Below are 17337 nucleotides of genomic sequence, written 5' to 3' on the forward strand. Positions count from 1 at the left end.
TCAAAATAAATCTTTACATATGTCATGTCCGTTCGAGTATAGCCAGTTATATAATAGTAATATCAAAACCAACAATAACAACAGTAGTAGTAATGAAATGCAGCGAGTATGGGTGTAAATAAACAAACTTATCCAGAAATACAGTTTTCTTCCTCTCAACCATTTTCAAACCGACGAGAATCAAGACTCGGTTGTGGAATCTAAATGTAGGAGGAGGGAAAATCTATATTCGCGGACATTTTGCAATTCCACATTGTCCATACTGTTATTATAAATATCATTTGTATTCAAAATCACACAAGTAATAGTTTTTAGAAACTACAGAGTTTTTTTCTCTCTTTAGCAAATCATCTGAGTTTATGAACAGCGTATTATGGGGAATAAGGTACGTTTCAATCAACATTAGCTGGGATCCTCTCAAGCATACATGCTCTAGAAACTCCGGGATATAAATAATAACATAAATATATACGGCTGTGTGGTATGGATAATAGGCATTAAATACTCGGATAGTTTTGGGATATGTTCTACTAAATATACAAATACGTATAATCCAAAACCAATACATAATTTGTGCTGTTTTGTTGTTCGAATTTTGAAAGGAAATCTATGTACGATAAATGCAAAAAATACAACGATCCATCACCTATTTGGTTGATTTCGTTGCACTGCACTGAGGATCTCTCTCTCTCTCTCTCTCTCTCTCTCCAGAAAATCACCCAACATTCAACAATAATACCAGATGATATTATTTTACACGAAGGAATACAATCATTTAGTGACATCATTATTACTGTTAAAAATCAAATTAATATTCACACAACACTTGCTGGCCCGATTGAAAACTAATTTACGTTCAAAGTTCCTCATCTTTTGATGTGGAAGCACCTTTAGTAATATTCTCTTCAGAGTGTCAGCTGTATGCTTCATCTTCTGTCTGTCTGTCCGCCTTTATATTATAAAATGACATAACCTACTAGCCATTTCAGTTTTCATGCTATTCAGATGCTAGTTTTGGACTATGGTTAGTGTTTGTTGGTTACACTACAGTGACCCAGATATGAGTTGTCCTGCAGCATGACAACATAAAGCGCTGCATACTGTTATTCAGTATCACTATGAGGTACATCATCCCAATGTTTCATTTTTTGCAACTGATTAGCTAAGCAATTTTTTTTAGATAGGGGATTTCCCCCAAAAAAGCTATGCTGTTCATCGTTCGTAGCATTTATGATTGCAAAGGATACCGTTTAATAGTTTGATAAGGTTAAATCATGGATATTTTAGAAAAGTCAGTCCACTGGTGCCAAAACTAACATGCATTATTACAATTTCCTTTCGGCCTCTTATGCATCGTGATACATTACATTTCTTTCTAACGTGTCTGGTTTGATATCCATTCAGAAGAAAATTATTTTGAGGATTTATCAAAAACGCACTCGAGTGCAACTGGGTCACTCACACCTAATTTTCAGCTTTTCAAGTGTAATGTAATCTATAAAACCTTTGTTTCTTTAAATCCCAAATGCTCGCTTCAAACCACATTGATCTGTAGGGATCGAGTGACAGAGAGTGCTGTCTGTATCGAAATAGGTGCCTCCGCCCACTCTCTGTTGTTAACGGCAGGCTAACTAAGTGATGTTATGTTAGATTAAGGATTTCTGTTCAAAGAGTGGTGTTGTTCTACTTGAAGTGTAATTTGAAGCTGAAAACAATCTGGTTTTTTTATAAAAAAGAACAGATATTCATGTATATATAAGTGTAGTTAAATGATCTTCACCAAAGTTAGTAAAAGTACTAGAGATACTTTTTGGCCTTTGCAGTATCAAGAAACATTAACAGATTTTCTAAACATGTTCTGTATACAATTAAAAGATGTCCATTCTAAGAGCAAAATTGTTTTGTAACTAATTTTTGCTAACATGTAGAATGATGAAAATGGGTCACTGTAACATACTTTTGTGCTTTCACTCAATTGTTACGATATGGTCTACCTTACAAAGTATGCTAAATATTCACTGGCTTTATTTATTATCATCAAGACAAGAAAATGGATGACGACTTATTGAAAACTAAAAACTAAAATACTGTGTTATCTGTCTAGGTCAGGACCATATAATCAAAGTTCCATGGTTATACAAACTGAACCAAACTTGTTGTTATTGTACAAAATGATCTTTTGTAAAACCTTTTCTGAAGAGTTACCTTTCTTGTTAAACTCGCAACGACAGTTTCTAACTCTTGAGCCATATCCCTTTTGTGTGATGTCAGTGTAAATTATGTAACTTATCAAAATTATTTCCTATTATTATCTGGTGCAATTATTTATCTCAATCGAATTATTAAAATTATGTGATAAAATGCTACATATATTTTATTTCTCTTCTGACTGGATGTCAAAAATAGAACCAATGAAATGCCGTTAACTTGTTAAATTCATTTAAGTCAATCCAAACACCTACTTTATTGAGCATTGTGTATTCATCAGTCTTATGAATTCAAACACCGACCTTACTGACCAGTGTACTCGTAAACCATATAAATCCCATACACCTACCTTATTGAGCAGTGTGTACTCGTCAGCCATATAAATCAAAACACCTACCTTATTGAGCAGTGTGTAATCGTCAGCCATATAAATCAAAACACCTACCTTATTGAGCAGTGTGTACTCGTCAGCCTATAAATGCAAACACCTACTTTATTGAGCAGTGTATACTCGTCAGGCATATAAATTCCAAGCACTTACTTTATTGAGCAATGAGAACTCGTCAGTCATATAAACCCAAACACTTGCCTTATTGAAAAGTGTGCACTCCTCAGACATACAAAAAGACACGGTTCATAAAATTTGTTATGGATTACAAAACACTTTTCCATATCATTGACGCTTTAGTATAATGTCATTTTAAAGATTGGATTAAATGGACAATTTATTTGTTGAAGACAATTAAAGCCGGCACTCGAAAACAAATATTTTTTTTTGTACAAATGACATAGATTATTATATTAAAAGGAACATTTTTCACACATGCTAGTTTATACGTACGTGTTGACACAAAACATGGTAACGATGTAGCTAAAGAAAGTAGCTCCTGACGAATCGAGCTAATTAAGCTCTTTGTTGTGGGGACCTGAATAATTTACGTGACTACATTGTAGGAAAATTTGCACAAAAATTTAGTTAAATATTGTAGTAAAACATGTGAAAAAAACCAACAATTTATAAATGTAGAATAACATCTTTATTTTGAGTTTAGTTTATAATAGCAAAGCAAACTTTTATCATATATGCTTCTTTCTCATCATCATCATCATCACCTTATCATTTATGTTATTATTGTTATTATTATTATTATTATTGAGACTAAATAAATATAAATATTAAAATGTTATCCTTTTACTTAGTTAGGATGCATTGATCTTAAATAAAGTTTACTCTTTTATTTCCAAGACAGTAAATTTGTAATGGGTTTGAGGAGAATCATTTCAGATGCATGTATTTTTTTTCATAGACGCTCCCCACTCCAGACCAACCCCGACAACAAGTAAGTACAATATCTCAAATTTTATATATGAGTTCTGTCAATTTATGAATGAATGGAAGATAATTATATTATACCATATAAGAAATTGTAAAGGAATATATTTTCAGGGAAAGACGTGGTGGGGGTGGTGAAAAGGATACATTCACAGTCTCGCTTTCGTATCAAATCTTGTGTCTATGTCATGTCCGTTCCAGTATGGCCAGTTCTATAATAATAATAATATCAAAACCAACAATAACAACAGTAGTAGTAATGAAATTCAGCGAGTACGGGTGTAAATAAACAAACTTATCCAGAAATACAGTTTTCTTCCTCTCAACCATTTTCAAACCGACGAGAATCAAGACTCAGTAGTGGAATCTAAATGTAGGAGGAGGGCAAAATCTATATTCGCGGACATTTAGCAATTCCACATTGTCCATACTGTTATTATAGATATCAATTGTATTCGAAATCACACAAGTAATAGTTTTTAGTAACCACAGAGTTATTTTCTCTCTTTAGCAAATCATCTGAGTTTATGAACAGCGTATTATGGGAAATAAGGTATGTCTCAATCAACATTAACTGGGATCCTCTCAAGCATACATACTCTTGAAACCCCGGGATATAAATAGTAACATATAAATATATACGGCTGTGTGGTATGGATAATAGGCATTAAATACTCGGATAGCTATGGGATATGTTCTACTAAATATACAAACACGTTTTATCCAAAACCAATACATAATTTGTGTTGTTTTGTTTTTCGAATTTTGAAAGGAAACCTATGTACGATAAATGCAAAAAATACAACGATCCATCACCTATTTGGTTGATTTCGTTGCACTGCACTGAGGATCTCTCTCTCTCTCTCTCTCCAGAAAATCACCCAACATTCAACAATAATACCAGATGATATTATTTTACACGAAGGAATACTATCATTTAGTGACATCATTATTACTGTTAAAAATCAAATTAATATTCACACAACACTTGCTGGCCCGTTTGAAAACTAATTTACGTTCAAAGTTCCTCATCTTTTGATGTGGAAGCACCTTTAGTAATATTCCCTACAGAGTGTCAGCTGTATGCTTCATCTTCTGTCTGTCTGTCCGCCTTTATATTATAAAATGACATAACCTACTAGCCATTTCAGTTTCATGCTATTCAGATGCTAGTTTTGGACTATGGTTAGTGTTTGTTGGTTACACTACAGTGACCCAGATATGAGTTGTCCTGCAGCATGACAACATAAAGTACTGCATACTGTTCTTCAGTATCACTATGAGGTACATCATCCCAATGTTTCATTTTTTGCAACTGATTAGCTAAGGAATTTTTTTAGATAGGGGATTTCCCCCAAAAAGCTATGCTGTTCATCGTTCGTAGCATTTATGATTGCAAAGGATACCGTTTAATAGTTTAATAAGGTTAAATCATGGATATTTTAGAAAAGTCAGTCCACTGGTGCCAAAACTAACATACATTATTACAATTTCCTTTCGGCCTCTTATGCATCGTGATACATTACATTTCTTTCTAACGTGTCTGGTTTGATATCCATTCTAGAAGAAAATTGTTTTGAGGATTTATCAAAAACGCACTCGAGTGCAACTGGGTCACTCACACCTAATTTTCAGCTTTTCAAGTGTAATGTAATCTATAAAACCTTTGTTTCTTTAAATCCCAAATGCTCGCTTCAAACCACATTGATCTGTAGGGATCGAGTGACAGAGAGTGCTGTCTGTATCGAAATAGGTGCCTCCGCCCACTCTCTGTTGTTAACAGCAAGCTAACTAAGTGATGTTATGTTAGATTAAGGATTTCTGTTCAAAGAGTGGTGTTGTTCTACTTGAAGTGTAATTTGAAGCTGAAAACAATCTGGTTTTTTTATTAAAAAAACAGATATTCATGTATATATAAGTGTAGTTAAATGATCTTCACCAAAGTTAGTAAAAGTACTAGAGATACTTTTTGGCCTTTGCAGTATCAAGAAACATTAACAGATTTTCTAAACATGTTCTGTATACAATTAAAAGATGTCCATTCTAAGAGCAAAATTGTTTTGTAACTAATTTTTGCTAACATGTAGCATGATGAAAATGGGTCACTGTAACATACTTTTGTGCTTTCACTCAATTGTTACGATATGGTCTACCTTACAAAGTATGCTAAATATTCACTGGCTTTATTTATTATCATCAAGACAAGAAAATGGATGACGACTTATTGAAAACTAAAAACTAAAATACTGTGTTATCTGTCTAGGTCAGGACCATATAATCAAAGTTCCATGGTTATACAAACTGAACCAAACTTGTTGTTATTGTACAAAATGATCTTTTGTAAAACCTTTTCTGAAGAGTTACCTTTCTTGTTAAACTCGCAACGACAGTTTCTAACTCTTGAGCCATATCCCTTTTGTGTGATGTCAGTGTAAATTATGTAACTTATCAAAATTATTTCCTATTATTATCTGGTGCAATTATTTATCTCAATCGAATTATTAAAATTATGTGATAAAATGCTACATATATTTTATTTCTCTTCTGACTGGATGTCAAAAATAGAACCAATGAAATGCCGTTAACTTGTTAAATTCATTTAAGTCAATCCAAACACCTACTTTATTGAGCATTGTGTATTCATCAGTCTTATGAATTCAAACACCGACCTTACTGACCAGTGTACTCGTAAACCATATAAATCCCATACACCTACCTTATTGAGCAGTGTGTACTCGTCAGCCATATAAATCAAAACACCTACCTTATTGAGCAGTGTGTAATCGTCAGCCATATAAATCAAAACACCTACCTTATTGAGCAGTGTGTACTCGTCAGCCTATAAATGCAAACACCTACTTTATTGAGCAGTGTATACTCGTCAGGCATATAAATTCCAAGCACTTACTTTATTGAGCAATGAGAACTCGTCAGTCATATAAACCCAAACACTTGCCTTATTGAAAAGTGTGCACTCCTCAGACATACAAAAAGACACGGTTCATAAAATTTGTTATGGATTACAAAACACTTTTCCATATCATTGACGCTTTAGTATAATGTCATTTTAAAGATTGGATTAAATGGACAATTTATTTGTTGAAGACAATTAAAGCCGGCACTCGAAAACAAATATTTTTTTTTGTACAAATGACATAGATTATTATATTAAAAGGAACATTTTTCACACATGCTAGTTTATACGTACGTGTTGACACAAAACATGGTAACGATGTAGCTAAAGAAAGTAGCTCCTGACGAATCGAGCTAATTAAGCTCTTTGTTGTGGGGACCTGAATAATTTACGTGACTACATTGTAGGAAAATTTGCACAAAAATTTAGTTAAATATTGTAGTAAAACATGTGAAAAAAACCAACAATTTATAAATGTAGAATAACATCTTTATTTTGAGTTTAGTTTATAATAGCAAAGCAAACTTTTATCATATATGCTTCTTTCTCATCATCATCATCATCACCTTATCATTTATGTTATTATTGTTATTATTATTATTATTATTGAGACTAAATAAATATAAATATTAAAATGTTATCCTTTTACTTAGTTAGGATGCATTGATCTTAAATAAAGTTTACTCTTTTATTTCCAAGACAGTAAATTTGTAATGGGTTTGAGGAGAATCATTTCAGATGCATGTATTTTTTTTCATAGACGCTCCCCACTCCAGACCAACCCCGACAACAAGTAAGTACAATATCTCAAATTTTATATATGAGTTCTGTCAATTTATGAATGAATGGAAGATAATTATATTATACCATATAAGAAATTGTAAAGGAATATATTTTCAGGGAAAGACGTGGTGGGGGTGGTGAAAAGGATACATTCACAGTCTCGCTTTCGTATCAAATCTTGTGTCTATGTCATGTCCGTTCCAGTATGGCCAGTTCTATAATAATAATAATATCAAAACCAACAATAACAACAGTAGTAGTAATGAAATTCAGCGAGTACGGGTGTAAATAAACAAACTTATCCAGAAATACAGTTTTCTTCCTCTCAACCATTTTCAAACCGACGAGAATCAAGACTCAGTAGTGGAATCTAAATGTAGGAGGAGGGCAAAATCTATATTCGCGGACATTTAGCAATTCCACATTGTCCATACTGTTATTATAGATATCAATTGTATTCGAAATCACACAAGTAATAGTTTTTAGTAACCACAGAGTTATTTTCTCTCTTTAGCAAATCATCTGAGTTTATGAACAGCGTATTATGGGAAATAAGGTATGTCTCAATCAACATTAACTGGGATCCTCTCAAGCATACATACTCTTGAAACCCCGGGATATAAATAGTAACATATAAATATATACGGCTGTGTGGTATGGATAATAGGCATTAAATACTCGGATAGCTATGGGATATGTTCTACTAAATATACAAACACGTTTTATCCAAAACCAATACATAATTTGTGTTGTTTTGTTTTTCGAATTTTGAAAGGAAACCTATGTACGATAAATGCAAAAAATACAACGATCCATCACCTATTTGGTTGATTTCGTTGCACTGCACTGAGGATCTCTCTCTCTCTCTCTCTCTCTCTCTCTCCAGAAAATCACCCAACATTCAACAATAATACCAGATGATATTATTTTACACGAAGGAATACTATCATTTAGTGACATCATTATTACTGTTAAAAATCAAATTAATATTCACACAACACTTGCTGGCCCGTTTGAAAACTAATTTACGTTCAAAGTTCCTCATCTTTTGATGTGGAAGCACCTTTAGTAATATTCCCTACAGAGTGTCAGCTGTATGCTTCATCTTCTGTCTGTCTGTCCGCCTTTATATTATAAAATGACATAACCTACTAGCCATTTCAGTTTCATGCTATTCAGATGCTAGTTTTGGACTATGGTTAGTGTTTGTTGGTTACACTACAGTGACCCAGATATGAGTTGTCCTGCAGCATGACAACATAAAGTACTGCATACTGTTCTTCAGTATCACTATGAGGTACATCATCCCAATGTTTCATTTTTTGCAACTGATTAGCTAAGGAATTTTTTTAGATAGGGGATTTCCCCCAAAAAGCTATGCTGTTCATCGTTCGTAGCATTTATGATTGCAAAGGATACCGTTTAATAGTTTAATAAGGTTAAATCATGGATATTTTAGAAAAGTCAGTCCACTGGTGCCAAAACTAACATACATTATTACAATTTCCTTTCGGCCTCTTATGCATCGTGATACATTACATTTCTTTCTAACGTGTCTGGTTTGATATCCATTCTAGAAGAAAATTGTTTTGAGGATTTATCAAAAACGCACTCGAGTGCAACTGGGTCACTCACACCTAATTTTCAACTTTTCAAGTGTAATGTAATCTATAAAACCTTTGTTTCTTTAAATCCCAAATGCTCGCTTCAAACCACATTGATCTGTAGGGATCGAGTGACAGAGAGTGCTGTCTGTATCGAAATAGGTGCCTCCGCCCACTCTCTGTTGTTAACAGCAAGCTAACTATGTGATGTTATGTTAGATTAAGGATTTCTGTTCAAAGAGTGGTGTTGTTCTACTTGAAGTGTAATTTGAAGCTGAAAACAATCTGGTTTTTTTATTAAAAAAACAGATATTCATGTATATATAAGTGTAGTTAAATGATCTTCACCAAAGTTAGTAAAAGTACTAGAGATACTTTTTGGCCTTTGCAGTATCAAGAAACATTAACAGATTTTCTAAACATGTTCTGTATACAATTAAAAGATGTCCATTCTAAGAGCAAAATTGTTTTGTAACTAATTTTTGCTAACATGTAGCATGATGAAAATGGGTCACTGTAACATACTTTTGTGCTTTCACTCAATTGTTACGATATGGTCTACCTTACAAAGTATGCTAAATATTCACTGGCTTTATTTATTATCATCAAGACAAGAAAATGGATGACGACTTATTGAAAACTAAAAACTAAAATACTGTGTTATCTGTCTAGGTCAGGACCATATAATCAAAGTTCCATGGTTATACAAACTGAACCAAACTTGTTGTTATTGTACAAAATGATCTTTTGTAAAACCTTTTCTGAAGAGTTACCTTTCTTGTTAAACTCGCAACGACAGTTTCTAACTCTTGAGCCATATCCCTTTTGTGTGATGTCAGTGTAAATTATGTAACTTATCAAAATTATTTCCTATTATTATCTGGTGCAATTATTTATCTCAATCGAATTATTAAAATTATGTGATAAAATGCTACATATATTTTATTTCTCTTCTGACTGGATGTCAAAAATAGAACCAATGAAATGCCGTTAACTTGTTAAATTCATTTAAGTCAATCCAAACACCTACTTTATTGAGCATTGTGTATTCATCAGTCTTATGAATTCAAACACCGACCTTACTGACCAGTGTACTCGTAAACCATATAAATCCCATACACCTACCTTATTGAGCAGTGTGTACTCGTCAGCCATATAAATCAAAACACCTACCTTATTGAGCAGTGTGTAATCGTCAGCCATATAAATCAAAACACCTACCTTATTGAGCAGTGTGTACTCGTCAGCCTATAAATGCAAACACCTACTTTATTGAGCAGTGTATACTCGTCAGGCATATAAATTCCAAGCACTTACTTTATTGAGCAATGAGAACTCGTCAGTCATATAAACCCAAACACTTGCCTTATTGAAAAGTGTGCACTCCTCAGACATACAAAAAGACACGGTTCATAAAATTTGTTATGGATTACAAAACACTTTTCCATATCATTGACGCTTTAGTATAATGTCATTTTAAAGATTGGATTAAATGGACAATTTATTTGTTGAAGACAATTAAAGCCGGCACTCGAAAACAAATATTTTTTTTTGTACAAATGACATAGATTATTATATTAAAAGGAACATTTTTCACACATGCTAGTTTATACGTACGTGTTGACACAAAACATGGTAACGATGTAGCTAAAGAAAGTAGCTCCTGACGAATCGAGCTAATTAAGCTCTTTGTTGTGGGGACCTGAATAATTTACGTGACTACATTGTAGGAAAATTTGCACAAAAATTTAGTTAAATATTGTAGTAAAACATGTGAAAAAAACCAACAATTTATAAATGTAGAATAACATCTTTATTTTGAGTTTAGTTTATAATAGCAAAGCAAACTTTTATCATATATGCTTCTTTCTCATCATCATCATCATCACCTTATCATTTATGTTATTATTGTTATTATTATTATTATTATTGAGACTAAATAAATATAAATATTAAAATGTTATCCTTTTACTTAGTTAGGATGCATTGATCTTAAATAAAGTTTACTCTTTTATTTCCAAGACAGTAAATTTGTAATGGGTTTGAGGAGAATCATTTCAGATGCATGTATTTTTTTTCATAGACGCTCCCCACTCCAGACCAACCCCGACAACAAGTAAGTACAATATCTCAAATTTTATATATGAGTTCTGTCAATTTATGAATGAATGGAAGATAATTATATTATACCATATAAGAAATTGTAAAGGAATATATTTTCAGGGAAAGACGTGGTGGGGGTGGTGAAAAGGATACATTCACAGTCTCGCTTTCGTATCAAATCTTGTGTCTATGTCATGTCCGTTCCAGTATGGCCAGTTCTATAATAATAATAATATCAAAACCAACAATAACAACAGTAGTAGTAATGAAATTCAGCGAGTACGGGTGTAAATAAACAAACTTATCCAGAAATACAGTTTTCTTCCTCTCAACCATTTTCAAACCGACGAGAATCAAGACTCAGTAGTGGAATCTAAATGTAGGAGGAGGGCAAAATCTATATTCGCGGACATTTAGCAATTCCACATTGTCCATACTGTTATTATAGATATCAATTGTATTCGAAATCACACAAGTAATAGTTTTTAGTAACCACAGAGTTATTTTCTCTCTTTAGCAAATCATCTGAGTTTATGAACAGCGTATTATGGGAAATAAGGTATGTCTCAATCAACATTAACTGGGATCCTCTCAAGCATACATACTCTTGAAACCCCGGGATATAAATAGTAACATATAAATATATACGGCTGTGTGGTATGGATAATAGGCATTAAATACTCGGATAGCTATGGGATATGTTCTACTAAATATACAAACACGTTTTATCCAAAACCAATACATAATTTGTGTTGTTTTGTTTTTCGAATTTTGAAAGGAAACCTATGTACGATAAATGCAAAAAATACAACGATCCATCACCTATTTGGTTGATTTCGTTGCACTGCACTGAGGATCTCTCTCTCTCTCTCTCTCCAGAAAATCACCCAACATTCAACAATAATACCAGATGATATTATTTTACACGAAGGAATACTATCATTTAGTGACATCATTATTACTGTTAAAAATCAAATTAATATTCACACAACACTTGCTGGCCCGTTTGAAAACTAATTTACGTTCAAAGTTCCTCATCTTTTGATGTGGAAGCACCTTTAGTAATATTCCCTACAGAGTGTCAGCTGTATGCTTCATCTTCTGTCTGTCTGTCCGCCTTTATATTATAAAATGACATAACCTACTAGCCATTTCAGTTTCATGCTATTCAGATGCTAGTTTTGGACTATGGTTAGTGTTTGTTGGTTACACTACAGTGACCCAGATATGAGTTGTCCTGCAGCATGACAACATAAAGTACTGCATACTGTTCTTCAGTATCACTATGAGGTACATCATCCCAATGTTTCATTTTTTGCAACTGATTAGCTAAGGAATTTTTTTAGATAGGGGATTTCCCCCAAAAAGCTATGCTGTTCATCGTTCGTAGCATTTATGATTGCAAAGGATACCGTTTAATAGTTTAATAAGGTTAAATCATGGATATTTTAGAAAAGTCAGTCCACTGGTGCCAAAACTAACATACATTATTACAATTTCCTTTCGGCCTCTTATGCATCGTGATACATTACATTTCTTTCTAACGTGTCTGGTTTGATATCCATTCTAGAAGAAAATTGTTTTGAGGATTTATCAAAAACGCACTCGAGTGCAACTGGGTCACTCACACCTAATTTTCAACTTTTCAAGTGTAATGTAATCTATTAAACCTTTGTTTCTTTAAATCCCAAATGCTCGCTTCAAACCACATTGATCTGTAGGGATCGAGTGACAGAGAGTGCTGTCTGTATCGAAATAGGTGCCTCAGCCCACTCTCTGTTGTTAACGGCAGGCTAACTAAGTGATGTTATGTTAGATTAAGGATTTCTGTTCAAAGAGTGGTGTTGTTCTACTTGAAGTGTAATTTGAAGCTGAAAACAATATGGGTTATTTTAAAAACAGATATTCATGTATATATAAGTGTAGTTAAATGATCTTCACCAAAGTTAGTAAAAGTACTAGAGATACATTTTGGTCATTGCAGTATCAAGAAACATTAACAGATTTTCTAAACATGTTCTGTATACAATTAAAAGATGCCCATTCTTAGAGCAGAATTGTTTTGTAACTAATTTGTGCTAACATGTAGAATGATGAAAATGGGTCACTGTAACATACTTTTGTGCTTTCACTCAATTGTTACGATATGGTCTACTATAGAAAATATGCTAAATATTCACTGGCTTTATCTATTATCATCAAGACAAGAAAATGGATGACGACTTATTGAAAGCTAAAAAATAAAATACTGTGTTATCTGTCTAGGTCAGGACCATATAATCAAAGTTCCATGGTTATACAAACTGAACCAAACTTGTTGTTATTGTACAAAATGATATTTTGTAAAACCTTTTCTGAAGAGTTACCTTTCTTGTTAAACTTGGAACGACAGTTTCTAACTCTTGAGCCATATCCCTTTTGTGTGATTCAGTGCAAATTATGCATCTTTCAAAATTATTTCCTATTATTATCTGGTGCAGTTATTTATCCCAATCGAATTATTAAAATTATGTGATAAAATGCTACATATATTTATTTCTCTTCTGACTGGATGTCAAAAGTAGAACCAAAGATATGCCGTTAACTTGTTAAATTCATTTAAGTCAATCCAAACACCTACTTTATTGAGCACTGTGTATTCATCAGTCTTATAAATTCAAACACCGACCTTACTAAGCAGTGTACTCGTAAGCCATATAAATCCCAGACACCTTCCTTATTGAGCAGTATGTACTCGTCAGCCATATAAATCCAAAACACCTACCTTATTGAACAGTGTGTACTCGTCAGCCATATAAATCAAAACACCTACCTTATTGAGCAGTGTGTACTCGTCAGCCTATAAATGCAAATACTTACTTTATTCAGCAATGAGAACTCGTCAGTCATATAAACCCAAACACTTGCCTTATTGAAAAGTGTGATCTCCTCAGACATACAAAAAGACACGGTTCATAAATTTGTTATGGATTGCAAAACACTTTTCCGTATCATTGACGCTTTAGTATAATGTCATTTTGAAGATTGGTTTAAATGGACAATTTATTTGTTGAAGACAATTAAAGCCGGCACTCGAAGACAAATATTTTGTTGTACAAATGACATAGATTATTACATTAAAAAGAACATTTTTCACACATGCTAGTTTATACGTACGTGTTGACACAAAACATGGTAACGATGTAGCTAAAGAAAGTAGTTCCTGACGAATCGAGCTAATTAAGCTCTTTGTTGTGGGAACCTGAATAATTTACGTGACTACATTGTAGGAAAATTTGCACAAACATTTAGTTAAATATTGTATTAAAACATGTGAAAAAACCCAACAATTTATAAATGTAGAATAACATGTTTATTTTGAGTTTAGTTTATAATAGCAAAGCAAACCTTTATCATATATGCTTTTTTCTCATCTTCATCATCATGATATCATTTATGTTATTATTATTATTATTATTATTATTATTATAATTATTGAGACTAAATAAATATAAACATTAAAATATTATCCTTTTACTTAGTTAGGATGCATTGATCTTAAATAAAGTTTACTCTATTATTTCCGAGACAGAAAATTTCTAATGGGTTTGAGGAGAATCATTTCAGATGCATGTATTTTTATTTCATAGACGCTCCTACACTTCAAACCAACCCCGACAACAACTAATTACAATATCTCAAATTTTATATATAACTATGAGTTCTGTCAATTTATGAATGAATGGAAGATAATTATATTATACCATATAAGACATTGTAAGGAATATATTTTCAGGGAAAGACGTGGTGTGGGTGGTGAAAAGGATACATTCACAGTCTCGCTTTCGTATCAAATCTTGTGTCTATGTCATGTCCGTTCGAGTATGGCCAGTTCTATAATAATAATAATATCAAAACCAACAATAACAACAGTAGTAGTAATGAAATTCAGCGAGTACGGGTGTAAATAAACAAACTTATCCAGAAATACAGTTTTCTTCCTCTCAACCATTTTCAAACCGACGAGAATCAAGACTCAGTAGTGGAATCTAAATGTAGAAGGAGGGCAAAATCTATATTCGCGGACATTTAGCAATTCCACATTGTCCATACTGTTATTATAGATATCATTTGTATTCGAAATCACACAAGTAATAGTTTTTAGTAACCACAGAGTTATTTTCTCTCTTTAGCAAATCATCTGAGTTTATGAACAGCGTATTATGGGAAATAAGGTATGTCTCGATCAACATTAACTGGGATCCTCTCAAGCATACATACTCTTGAAACTCCGGGATATAAATAGTAACATATAAATATATACGGCTGTGTGGTATGGATAATAGGCATTAAATACTCGGATAGCTATGGGATATGTTCTACTAAATATACAAACACGTTTTATCCAAAACCAATACATAATTTGTTTTGTTTTGTTTTTCGAATTTTGAAAGGAAACCTATGTACGATAAATGCAAAAAATACAACGATCCATCACCTATTTGGTTGATTTCGTTGCACTGCTCTGAGGATCTCTCTCTCTCTCTCTCTCCAGAAAATCACCCAACTTTCAACAATAATACCAGATGATATTATTTTACACGAAGGAATACTATCATTTAGTGACATCATTATTACTATTAAAAATCAAATTAATATTCACACAACACTTGCTGGCCCGTTTGAAAACTAATTTACGTACGAACTTCCTCATCTTCTGATGTGGAAACACCTTTGCAATATTCTCTTCAGATTGTTAGCTGTATGCTTCATCTTCTGTCTGTCTGTCCGCCTTTATATTATAAAATGACATAACCTACTAGCCATTTCAGTTTTCATGCTATTCAGATGCTAGTTTTGGACTACGGTTAGTGTTTGTTGGTTACACTACAGTGACCCAGATATGAGTTGTCCTGCAGCATGACAACATAAAGGACTGCATACTGTTCTTCAGTATCACTGTGAGGTACATCATCCCACTTTTCCATTGTTTGCAACTGATTAGCTAAGCATTTTTTTTGTAGATAGGGGATTTTCCCCAAAAAAGCTGTGCTGTTCATCGTTCGTAGCATTTATGATTGCAAAGGACACCGTTTAATAGTTTAATAAGGTTAAATCATGGGTATTTTGGAAAAGTCAATCCGCTGGTGCCAAAACTAACATACATTATTACAATTTCCTTTCGGCCTCTTATGCATCGTGATACATTACATTTCTTTCTAACGTGTCTGGTTTGATATCCATTCTAGAAGAAAATTGTTTTGAGGATTTATCAAAAACGCACTCGAGTGCAACTGGGTCACTCACACCTAATTTTCAGCTTTTCAAGTGTAATGTAATCTATAAAACCTTTGTTTCTTTAAATCCCAAATGCTCGCTTCAAACCACATTGATCTGTAGGGATCGAGTGACAGAGAGTGCTGTCTGTATCGAAATAGGTGCCTCAGCCCACTCTCTGTTGTTAACGGCAGGCTAACTAAGTGATGTTATGTTAGATTAAGGATTTCTGTTCAAAGAGTGGTGTTGTTCTACTTGAAGTGTAATTTGAAGCTGTAAACAATATGGGTTATTTTAAAAACAGATATTCATGTATATATAAGTGTAGTTAAATGATCTTCACCAAAGTTAGTAAAAGTACTAGAGATACTTTTTGGCCTTTGCAGTATCAAGAAACATTAACAGATTTTCTAAACATGTTCTGTATACAATTAAAAGATGTCCATTCTAAGAGCAAAATTGTTTTGTAACTAATTTTTGCTAACATGTAGAATGATGAAAATGGGTCACTGTAACATACTTTTGTGCTTTCACTCAATTGTTACGATATGGTCTACCTTAGAAAGTATGCTAAATATTCACTGGCTTTATCTATTATCATCAAGACAAGAAAATGGATGACGACTTATTGAAAACTAAAAACTAAAATACTGTGTTATCTGTCTAGGTCAGGACCATATAATCAAAGTTCCATGGTTATACAAACTGAACCAAACTTGTTGTTATTGTACAAAATGATCTTTTGTAAAACCTTTTCTGAAGAGTTACCTTTCTTGTTAAACTCGCAACGACAGTTTCTAACTCTTGAGCCATATCCCTTTTGTGTGATGTCAGTGTAAATTATACAACTTATCAAAATTATTTCCTATTATTATCTGGTGCAATTATTTATCTCAATCGAATTATTAAAATTATGTGATAAAATGCTGCATTATTTTATTTCTCTTCTGACTGGATGTCAAAAGTAGAACCAATGAAATGCTGTTAACTTGTTAAATTCATTTAAGTCAATCCAAAGACTTACTTTATTGAGCACTGTGTACTCATCAGTCTTATAAATTCAAACACCGACCTTACTGAGCAGAGTACTCATAAGCCATATAAATCCAAAACAGCTACCTTATTGAGCAGTGTGT

General features: G+C 32.9%; 1 long non-coding RNA gene across 5 annotated transcripts in view; it reads left to right on the forward strand.

Annotated features, from left to right (window-relative positions):
* The window catches only part of LOC149780823 (uncharacterized), a 51200-nt gene that overhangs the window by 8793 nt on the left and 25070 nt on the right, over positions 1-17337 (forward strand). The window contains exons 2-7 of one of the 5 annotated variants that reach the window (XR_016415143.1): positions 3516-3548; positions 4053-4094; positions 7216-7248; positions 7753-7794; positions 10926-10958; positions 11463-11504. This is a non-coding gene — a long non-coding RNA (uncharacterized LOC149780823). Of the gene's footprint in view, positions 1-3423; positions 3549-4052; positions 4095-7215; positions 7249-7752; positions 7795-10925; positions 10959-11462; positions 11505-17337 lie in introns of those variants that run through there. The other 4 variants (XR_016415142.1, XR_016415146.1, XR_016415145.1 and 1 more) reach the window with 4 other exon arrangements.

Source organism: Sinohyriopsis cumingii, chromosome 16 (genome assembly GCF_028554795.1).
Source record: "Sinohyriopsis cumingii isolate HCF-2022 chromosome 16, ASM2855479v2, whole genome shotgun sequence".
Lineage (NCBI taxonomy): Eukaryota > Metazoa > Mollusca > Bivalvia > Unionida > Unionidae > Sinohyriopsis > Sinohyriopsis cumingii.